Source organism: Triticum aestivum, chromosome 7A (genome assembly GCF_018294505.1).
Source record: "Triticum aestivum cultivar Chinese Spring chromosome 7A, IWGSC CS RefSeq v2.1, whole genome shotgun sequence".
Lineage (NCBI taxonomy): Eukaryota > Viridiplantae > Streptophyta > Magnoliopsida > Poales > Poaceae > Triticum > Triticum aestivum.
The window spans coordinates 715774193-715784896 of record NC_057812.1 but is presented as its reverse complement, the minus strand read 5'-3'; the positions used below and the strand labels follow the sequence as shown (position 1 = coordinate 715784896).

Sequence of the window (10704 nt, the reverse complement as noted above, 5' to 3'; positions counted from 1 at the left end):
CATTTTGCGGAATCTGGGCTCACCATCGCTTCTTCATAGTTCGTAGGTTCATCATGATCTAGCAGCATGACTTCCAGAACAGGATTACCGTACCACTCTGGCGCGGATCTCACTCTGGTTGATCTACGAGGTTCAGTAGTATCTTGTTCTGAAGTTTCATGATCATCATCATTAGCTTCCTCACTAACTGGTGTGGGTGTCACTGAAACAGTTTTCTGTGATGTACCACTTTCCAATAAGGGAGCAGGTACAGTTACCTCGTCAAGTTCTACTTTCCTCCCACTCACTTCTTTCGAGAGAAACTCCTTCTCTAGAAAGTTTCTGAATTTAGCAACAAAAGTCTTGCCTTCAGATCTGTGATAGAAGGTGTATCCAATAGTTTCCTTTGGATATCCTATGAAGACACATTTCTCCGATTTGGGTTCGAGCTTATCAGGTTGAAGCACTAGGAGAACCACTGCGATTGTGCCCCAGTTGAGCTGGGTCGAGCACCTCAGTGGAGAAAGCTAAAACTGGCTGTCATGATGAAACAAGAGCTGGTCGCTGTTCGAGAGGTTTTTCGAGTCCCTAAAGACTTATGCCGCTTAGAGCGAGGAGCCGGCTCTGTCCGGCCAAGGCGTGGATAGCGCCCCGAACTCGGTCTTCCGAATACCAGGGGCTTCGCCGAAATTTAAAATTATAGAATTCTATGGCTAAGTGAGAGTGTTCACGCATTATAGTCCGATTGCCTTCTTCGTTGGGCTGAGCGCCTCCCTGGAAGGACCCAAACATGAGAAAAAGAGCGCTCAGGTTTATCCCCGAACACCCCAGCACTAGCGGCATGGGGGCAGAAGCCGATGACTTGCCATCTCTCAGAATTGATAAACAACCGCACATAAGGTAATATTTTAAATTCCAACAGCATTGCTTAGCGCATATGAACAAGTTTTCAGCGCACAGGACAAAACGAGCAAGTTTCACTCAAAAATTACATCCCTAGAACATTCATCCACCACAAGGCAGGCACCCTTCAGAACATCCTTATAATAATTCTCGGGCTTGCGATGCTCTTTCCCCGGCGGTGGCCCGTCCTTCACAAGCTTCTCAGCATCCAGCTTGCCCCAGTGCACCTTAGCACGGGCAAGGGCCCTACGGGCACCTTCAATGCAGACGGAGCGCTTGATGACTTTGAGCCTTGGACATGCCTCCACCAGCCGCCGTACCAGCCTGAAATAGCTCCCAGGCAGAGCCCCTCCAGGCCAAAGCCGAACTATGAGGCCCTTCATGACCTGTTCGGCCGCCTTGTGGAGCTCGACCAGTTGCTTCAGCTGGTCGCTCAGGGGCATGGGGTGTCCGGCCTCAGCATACTGAGACCAGAACACCTTCTCTGTCGAGATGCCCTCCTCGGCTCGATAGAATGCGGTGGCATCGGACACACTCCGCGAAAGATCTATGAATGCTCCTGGAGAGCTCCGGATTCGGGTAAGTAACAAGTAACTCACGTTTATGTGTTTGCTTTGCATGAAGAATGCCTTACCCGCCGCTATCTTCTTCACCTCATCCAACTCCTGGAGGGTCTTCTGGGATTCAGCCTTAGAACACTTGGCATTTTCAATAGCCACCGCAAGCTCGGACGCTCGCGTCTTCGAGTCAAGCTCCAAACTCTCATGTTTTTCCATGAGAGCCTGGAGCTCTTCCGTACCTTGCCAACCTCGGCCTCATACTTCTCCCACTCGGTGCGCTCCATGGCCGCCCTCTTCTCGGCCTCGACCAGCGCTTGCTTAAGGGTCGCCACCTCAGACGTGGCCCCTACAATAGCCATGATAATCCTGTCATTTTTGCAATTGCACCTTTTTATATATATTTAAACAAGGTATTTCTTACCTTCATTGTCCTCGAGCTGCTTCTCGGCACGCCCGAGCTCTTGCTTGGGCCGCTCGAGGTTCTGCTTTAGCGTGTCCACTTCCGCAGTCAGTGCGGCGGACGCAAGTAGAGAAGCCTGCCTACGCATATTGACTCCTTTTTGTTAGACTCCTGCAAATTTTATTTGATCCTCTATTCGGCTTTTCTTCCCGAAAGCCAAACAGAGCATCAGGGGCTACTGTCTATGCGGTAATATTATTTACACATTCTTTAGTTACCTCAAAGCCTGTTAAAAGGCTAGTACAAGCTTCAGTCAGTCCGCTCTTGGCGGACTGAACCTTCTGGACCACCGCACTCATAATGGTGCGGTGCTCCTCGTCGATGGAGGCGCCTTGGAGCGCCTCCAACAGATTGTCCGGCGCCTCCGGTTGGATGGGGGTCACCGGCACGATGGGCTTGCTCCTCTTGGAAGGAGGTCCCCCGCTGGACTCTGGAACCTTTGAAGGTTCCGGAGCGGTGTCTGGCCTAGAGCCGGACTTGGAGCCCTGGGGGGTTTCATCCCCTTTACTCCTGGAGTCCGGGAGGTCGCCTTGCGGCGCCTCCAGGATCACCTCCTCCCGGCTTAGAACCTGTTGGGATAACACTTCGGTGTCGTCCGTATGGCGGCGGGAGGAAGCCGTCGGAAGCGAGTTCACATCCGGCGAGTCCAGTGAGCCGCTCGACAATGCGTCGAGCCGGTCTTTGGTGGGCTGCATAAACATATTCAACATAAGGGAAAGCTGTGCAATAAACGAATACTATGAATTACTCTGGTATCCGGATACTTACGATTTTGCCAGGGGCTTGGCCCTGGGCGGCCACTCCTCTCCGCCGTCGTTGGCGTCGGTGGAGTAGTCCGAAGGAAGGGTTTTCCCCTTCTTGGACCCTCCGGCCTCCCTAGAGAGGGCGGCCTTCCTTTTCTTCTCTCCTCCCGCTGGAGGGGGAGAGGTCTCTTCTTCTTCCTCCTCGTCTTCACGGGAGGAATGATCCTCGGAACCGTCAGATGATGGATTCGACACCTCTTGGCGCCGGGCACTCTTTCGAGTCCCCATGGCTTTTTTCGCGGCCTTCTTCTCTGGCACCACACCGGATGCTGGAACCAGCAGCTTCGCCAAGTGAGCGTCCGCTGGGCCTTCGGGCAAAGGAGTTAGACAGTTGATCTGTCCGGACGTCTCCTGCCAATCATGTCAAAGGTAAGGGATCTTAGATCCTGCATGGAGTCAAACTATGAAAAACTAATACCCTGTAAAAGGAAAAACAGCTTACCACATGAGCGTGACGCTGCGTACTGAATCTGCGATCCTCGGTAGCGGATGCAGGGGCCTCAGCACCCTTGAAAAGCACCTTCCAGGCATCTTCGTACGTTGTGTCGAAGATCCTGCTCAGAGTTCGGTGCCGCGCCGGGTCGAACTCCCACAGGTTGAAAGCCCGTTGTTGACACGGGAGGATCAGGCGGATGAGCATAACCTGGACTACGTTGACAGGTTTGAGCTTCTTGTCCACCAAGGTTTGGATGCAAGTTTGGAGTCCGGTCAGCTCTCCTTTTTTACCCCACGACAGGCCCGTCTACTTCCAGGAGGTGAGCCGCGTAGGGGGTCCGGATCGAAACTCGGGGCTGCGACCCATTCGGGGTCGCACGACTCGGTGATGTAAAACCACCCCGATTTCCACCCCTTCAGGGTCTCCACAAAGGAGCCCTCGAGCCATAAGAAGTTGGCCATCTTGCCCACCATGGCGCCTCCGCACTCCGCCTGGTTGCCATGCACCACCTTCGGCTTGACATTGAAAGTCTTGAGCCATAGGCCGAAATGGGGGCGGATGCGGAGGAAAGCCTCGCACACAACGATAAACGCCGAGATGTTGAGGACAAAGTTCGGGGCCAGATCATGGAAATCCAGGCCATAGTAGAACATGAGCCCCCGGACAAATGGGTGAAGAGGGAAGCCCAGTCCGCGGAGGAAATGGGGGAGGAACACCACCCTCTCATGGGGCCTAGTGGTGGGGATGAGCTGCCCCTTTTCGAGAAGCCGGTACGCAATGTTGTTAGACAAGTATCCGGCCTTCCTCAGTTTTTTGATGTGTCCCTCCGTGACGGAGGAGACCATCCACTTGCCTCCCGCTCCGGACATGGCTGGAGAAGGTTGAGGTGGGGAGTGCAGACTTGGGCGCTGGAGCTCGAGTGCGCGAGAATGGATAAGCAAGGGAGGAAGAAGGCGTAGGTGAAAAGGTGGATCCTTATCCCCTTATATGGGTGGACGCAACTACATGTCCCCACCAGCCTGGTAAAACTCGCTTATCTCCAAGCGCCATAATCAATGGCGCGGTTGGGTTACCCACGCCCGTATTGATGAGAATCCCGGAATAAGGGGACACGATCTCTGCTTTAACAATACGTGCCAAGGAAACCGACTCACATGACGCGCTGAGGTGGGGTAATGAAACGACTCGGATAAAGGCTTGGCCATGGTGTGTCGCACTACGGAATACGTCAGCAGAATAGATTTTTGTAAATATTATTCTCTCTATGGCAATATGTGGAAACTTATTTTGCAGAGCCGGACACTATCTTTGTGTTCAAAATCTTCTATGAAGTACTTGGAGGAGGAACCCACCTTGCAATGCCGAAGACAATCTGCGCGCCGGACTCATCATCATTGAAGCTTGGTTCAGGGGCTACTGAGGTAGTCCTGGATTAGGGGGTGTCTAGATGGCCGGACTATACCTTCAGCCGGACTCCTGGACTATGAAGATACAAGATTGAAGACTTCGTCCCGTGTCCGGAAGGGACTTTCCTTGGCATGGAAGGCAAGCTTGGCGATACGGATATGCAGATCTCCTACCATTGTAACCGACCTTGTGTAATCCTAACCCTCTCCGGTGTCTATATAAACCGGAGGGTTTTAGTCCGTAGGACAACATACACAACAACAATCATACCATAGGCTAGCTTCTAGGGTTTAGCCTCTCCGATCTCGTGGTAGATCTACTCTTGTACTACCCATATCATCCATATTAATCAAGTAGGACGTAGGGTTTTACCTCCATCGAGATGGCCCGAACCTAGGTAAAACTTTGTGTCCCTTGCCTCCTGTTACCATCCGGCCTAGACGCACAGTTCGGGACCCCCTACCCAAGATCCGCCGGTTTTGACACCGACACACCGGTTAGACGGAGGTCACCGGCTCGGTAGGCTTGCTCCTCTTGGAAGGAGGCTGCCTACTGGAGTCCAGAACCGTTGAAGGTTCCGGCGCAGTGTCCGGCTCAAGGCCGGACTTGGAGCCCTTGGGGGTTCTATCCCCTTTACGCCTGGAGTGCGAGAGGTTGCCTTGCGGTGCCTCCAGGACCACCTCCTCCTGGCTTCGAACCTGTTGGGACGCCACCTCGGCGCCGTCCGTAGGGTGGGGGGAGGAAGCCGTCGGAAGCGAATTCACATCCGACGAATCCAGGGAGCCGCTCGATGACTCGTCGAGCCCGGCCTTGGGCGGACTGCATAAACATGTTCGACATAAGGAAAAGTTGTGCAATGGAGGAATACTATGAATCACTCTGGTATCCGGACACTTACGATCTCGCCAGGGGCTTGGCCCTGTGCGGCCACTCCTCTTCGCCGTCGTCGACGTTGGTGGAGCCGACCGGAGGAAGGGTTTTCCCCTTCTTGGACCCTTCGGCCTCCCCAGTTGGGGCGGCCTTCCTTTTCTTCTGTCCCCCCGCTGGAGGGGGAGAGGTCTCTTCTTCCTCCTCCTCGTCTTCACAGGAGGAGTGCGTCTTGGAGTCGTCAGATGATGAATCCGACACCCCCAGGCGTTGGGCACTCTTCCGAGTCCCCGTGGCCTTCTTCTTGGCCTTCTTCTCCGGCACCACATAGGGTGCCGGAACCAGCAGCTTCGCCAAGCGAGCGTCCGCTGGGCCTTCGGGCAAAGGTGCCGGACAGTTGATCTGTCCGGACGTCTCCTGCCGATCCTGTCAAAGGTAAGGGAGCTTAAGATCCCGCATGGAGTCAAACTATGAAAAACTAATACCCTGTAAAAGGTAAAAACAGCTTACCGCATGAGCGCGACGATGCGTGCTGAATCCGCGATCCTCGGTAGCGGACGTGGGGGCCTCGGCACCCTTGAAAAGCACCTTCCAGGCATCTTCATACGTCGTGTCGAAGAGCCTGCTCAGAGTTCAGTGCTGCGTCGGGTCGAATTCCCATAGGTTGAAAGCCCGTTGTTGACACGGGAGGATCCCGCAGATGAGCATAACCTGGACTACGTTGACAAGTTTGAGCTTCTTTTCCACCAGGGTTTGGACGCATGTTTGGAGTCCGGTCAGCTCTCCTTCTTTACCCCACGGTAGGCCTGTCTCTATCCAGGAGGTGATCCGCGTAGGGGTTCCGGATCGGAACTCGGGGGCCGCGACCCATTCTGGGTCGTGCGGCTCGGTGATGTAAAACCACCCTGATTGCCACCCCTTTAAGGACTCCACGAAGGAGCCCTCGGGCCATAGGACGTTGTGCATCTTGCCCACCATGGCGCCTCCGCACTCCGCCTGGGTGCCGCGCACCACCTTCGGCTTGATGTTGAAAGTCTTGAGCCATAAGCCGAAATGGGGGCGGATGCAGAAGAAAGCCTCGCACACGACGATAAACGCCGAGATATTGAGGACAAAGTTCGGGGCCAGATCGTGGAAATCCAGGCCATAGTAGAACATGAGCCCCCGGACAAATGGGTGGAGAGGGAAGCCCAGTCCATGGAGGAAATGGGGGAGGAATACCACCCTCTCATGGGGCCTAGGGGTGGGGATGAGCTACCCCTCTTCGGGAAGCTGGTGCGCAATGTCGTTAGACAAGTATCCGGCCTTCCTCAGTTTTTTGATGTGTCCATCTGTGATGGTGGAGACCATCCACTTGCCTCCCGCTCCGGACATGGCTGGAGAAGGTCGAGGTGGGGTGTGCGGACTTGGGCGCTGGAACTCGAGTGCGCGGAAATGGATAGGCGATGGAGGAAGAAGGCGCAGATGAAAAGGCACATCCTTATCCCCTTATATGGGCGGACGCGACGATGCGCCCCACCAGCCTGGTAAAACTCGCTTATCTCCCAAGCGTCATAGTCAATGGCGCGGTTGGGTTACCCACGCCCGTATTGATGAGAATCCTAGAATAAGGGGACACGATCTCTGCTTTAACAAGACGTGCCAAGGAAACCGCCTTGCTAAACACGATGAGGTAGAACAATAAAACGATTCAAATAAAGACTTGGCCGTGGTGTGATGTCACGCTACGGAATACATTAGCAGATTAGATTTGTGTAAATATTATTCTCTCTATGGCAATATGTGGAAACTTATTTTGCAGAGCCAGACACTACCTTTGTGTTCAAAATCTTCTATGAAGTACTTGGAGGAGGAACCCGCCTTGCAATGCCGAAGACAATCTGTGCGCCGGACTTGTCGTCATTGAAGCCTGGTTCAGGGGCTACTAAGGGAGTCCTGGATTAGGGGGTGTCCGGATGGCCGGACTATACCTTTGGCCGGACTCCTGGACTATGAAGATACAAGATTGAAGACTTCGTCCCATGTCCGAAATGGACTTTCCTTGGCGTGGAAGGCAAGCTTGGCGATACGGGTATGTAGATCTCCTACCATTGTAACCGACTCTGTGTAACCCTAGCCCTCTCCGGTGTCTATATAAACCGGAGAGTTTTAGTCCGTAGGACGAACAACAATCATACCATAGGCTAGCTTCTAGGGTTTGGCCTCTCTGGTCTCGTGGTAGATCTACTCTTGTACTACCCATATCATCAATATTAATCTAGCAGGATGTAGGGTTTTACCTTCATCAAGAGGGCCCAAACCTGGGTAAAACATCGTGTCCCCTGCCTCTTGTTACCATCCGGCCTAGACGCATAGTTCGGGACCCCCTACCCGAGATCCGCCGGTTTTGACACCGACAGCAGCTATGTCATTTAACTTAGTAAGATGTGCCACAACAGTTTCAGATTCATAGCCATAAAACGGATCAGATTCCACCAAAGTAATTATATCAGGATCAACAGAGAATTCATAATCCTTATCAGGAACACAGATAGGTGAAGTAGCATAAGCAGGGTCGGGTTTCATTTTATCTCTAAGTGATTCTTTGTTCCATTTAACTAATAACCTCTTAAGCTCATATTTATCTTTGCAAGCTAGAATAGCGGCAGAAGATTCCATATCAAAAAAGATAGCCCTCAGGAATAACAGGCATATTTTCATCATCACTATCATCATCATATTCAGATTCAATAATTTCTTTTTGAGTTAAATACACCTACAGTACATGAACTTGCACTGCGAGAACACTTTCATACAAAAACTTGAAAATTGAGACAAATGGGTCACTAAACTTGCTTTGCGGGAACAAAATCACACAAATCGAGTCCGAAACGGCCACATAGGACGCCACGTTGGTTGTAGTGACTTGCACATTCCAGGAGGAATATTTCCAAAAACGTCCCTATTATATGTTGAAATAACAAACTGAAACTAGCACTAGTAGTTAACTGAAACTCTAACTGATAGTCTGAAACTAGCACCTGTAGACACATGCACTTAACTGGAGACGCCCCCTAATTCCTGCAGCATGGAAGTTGAGCCGCCAAAGTCACCTATGTGTACGTGCGTACTCCAGGGCTGTAACTACGTCGTGCTCGAGCTAGCTTCATACTCCAGTCAAAAGTCAGAAACACTACTCCGGCGTCCTGCTTCTGCGGCCACTGCGCGGTGTCGTCGGCGACATTTTGCATGCCGCGAGCTAGGACCTACTCGTCGTGGCAGAGCTCTAAATCGCAGATCTTGGGTTCCGACTCCCAGGTCCCATTTTTTCAACTGTTTTTAGCAGGACACCTCTGTATGTGTTCTGAACCTGTACTTTCTAAACCTGCAAATAACTATGTTTGCTCTGTTTTTCATGCACATGCTCTGTTTTCAGATGGACAAAATTTCAGCTGTTTCATGAATTTCAAATTTTACTTCAGGATTAGAAAAATTCAGAACATTACCTACCTAAAAAAGAAAAAAGAAACACTCAGAGCATGTCGGCTAAGGTAGAAACCTTCAGAACATGCCGGCTGACAAACATAGATGACATAATGCAAATTTGATTCAGAACATAGCAAGGTTCAGAACATGCATATATGCATTTTGAACATAGCAGGTCCATAACATAGCAGTACCAATGCAGCAACATTCAGGTTTTTAGAACCTTACAAAATAAAGTACCTACAAAGTTCAGACATGAACTACGACATGATTAGCTAGTTCATTGATGAAATTTGCTAACATCCCACTTTAGAAAGGACCCGTAGGCGCATTTTGGGTCACAATGATCTCTTCTCGAGCATTGAGGTCAGGGATTGCAGCAGCATTTAGGTCTGGAACAGATGCATCTCTCCTTTCTCCATCTTCTCCAAGCACAAGATAGCACCAGCCCCTTCCACCAACTGTTCCACCACTTCCATCAGCACCACCTCCTCTTCCGGCAGCATTTCCTCCACCTCGTGCAGCATTAGCTTCCCCTCTTCCAGCACCACTTCGTCCACCTCTTGTAGCATTTGTTCCCCCTCTTCCAATAGCATTTGCTCCTCCTATTGTTGCATTTCCTCCACCTATTGTAGCATTTGCTCCCCTTCTTGCACCACCACTTCGGCCACCTCTTGCAGCTATTGAACCTCCTCTTGTTGCATTGTTGGGCCCTCTTGCACGATTGCTTCCATCACCTGGGTATGTGCTAGTACCTGCTTTTTGTCTCTTGTTTTTTCCTCTGCTTGTAGCACCAATGGTTTCTTCATCATCTAGTGGCCTCCCTTTGCCTTTTCCCCTATTCCTTCCTCTAGTTGTAGCAGTAGTAATTGTTCTTCTCTCAGGAATGGAGTCCCTGGCATCAGCAACAAATCTAGATATATCTGGCAAAGGACCAGGTGGTTTGACATTTGAAACATGGATTCTCTCCTAATGAAAATTTAGACATAGCATTCATAAGTCATTATAAATAATTAAATGGATATGAGAACATATGAAGCAGTGTATAGCTATTTTCACCTCTTGCCTCATTATATGTACCATGCTGAAAGGCACATGCATAGGATCTAGCCTTGTGTCCTCCATGTGTGTCCTGATGTCCTGAAATATAGTATGGTGTGAATAATGACACTAACACTTATGAACTTCTATGTCCTGAAATTACATGTCTTACATTTAAAATGGAAGGATCTTCTATATCTTCTTCCATCTCATTTGCTTCCCTCTCACTCTCCCTCTCCATGAATTTCTGATGGCCCTTCTTGTTGTGATCTGCTTTTCCACAAATTGAACAGTGCATGCTCACACCTTTCTTGTTCAGTGCAATGCTGCCATCCTTCTGAAGCTTTTCTTCAGGTGTTTTTTTCCTGTTCTTTGGTGGCCTTCCCATCTTTTTCTTGTAAATCGGTGGATGAACGACAATTCCATTAACTTGCTCCCAGTGAGCCCTATCTCTCATAGGCATTATATTGTGCCCATATGCTAGCAGGTATGTCTCTATTGTGTAGCACTTGTGAACCATTTCTTCTGGATCTATCCTCTCTTCCCTAAAGCACGCAATAGAGTGGCTGCAAGGAATGCCACTAAGTTGCCATCTTTTGCAATCACATGTCCTTGCTGGAATATCCACAAGGTATGTAAAGTTTCTTGATATCACAGAATATACTCCCAAACCAGAGTGACTAGGAAAAAAACTTGCAGACAGTTCTATCTCCTTCTCTAATTTTTTCTTGATCTTTGGGCATATCCTACCAGTCCATTTGTTTCTTGCCTCTCTCTGCTTGC

At 50.5% G+C, this 10704-nt stretch overlaps 1 long non-coding RNA gene across 1 annotated transcript; it reads right to left on the bottom strand.

Annotated features, from left to right (window-relative positions):
• Positions 1–9733: 9733 nt before the first annotated feature.
• Positions 9734–10117, bottom strand: LOC123146983 (uncharacterized). Its single transcript, XR_006473002.1, has 3 exons — positions 10094–10117; positions 9940–10020; positions 9734–9849 (listed from the first exon to the last, which is right to left on the bottom strand). It is a non-coding gene; the product is annotated as an uncharacterized lncRNA (long non-coding RNA).
• Positions 10118–10704: the final 587 nt, after the last annotated feature.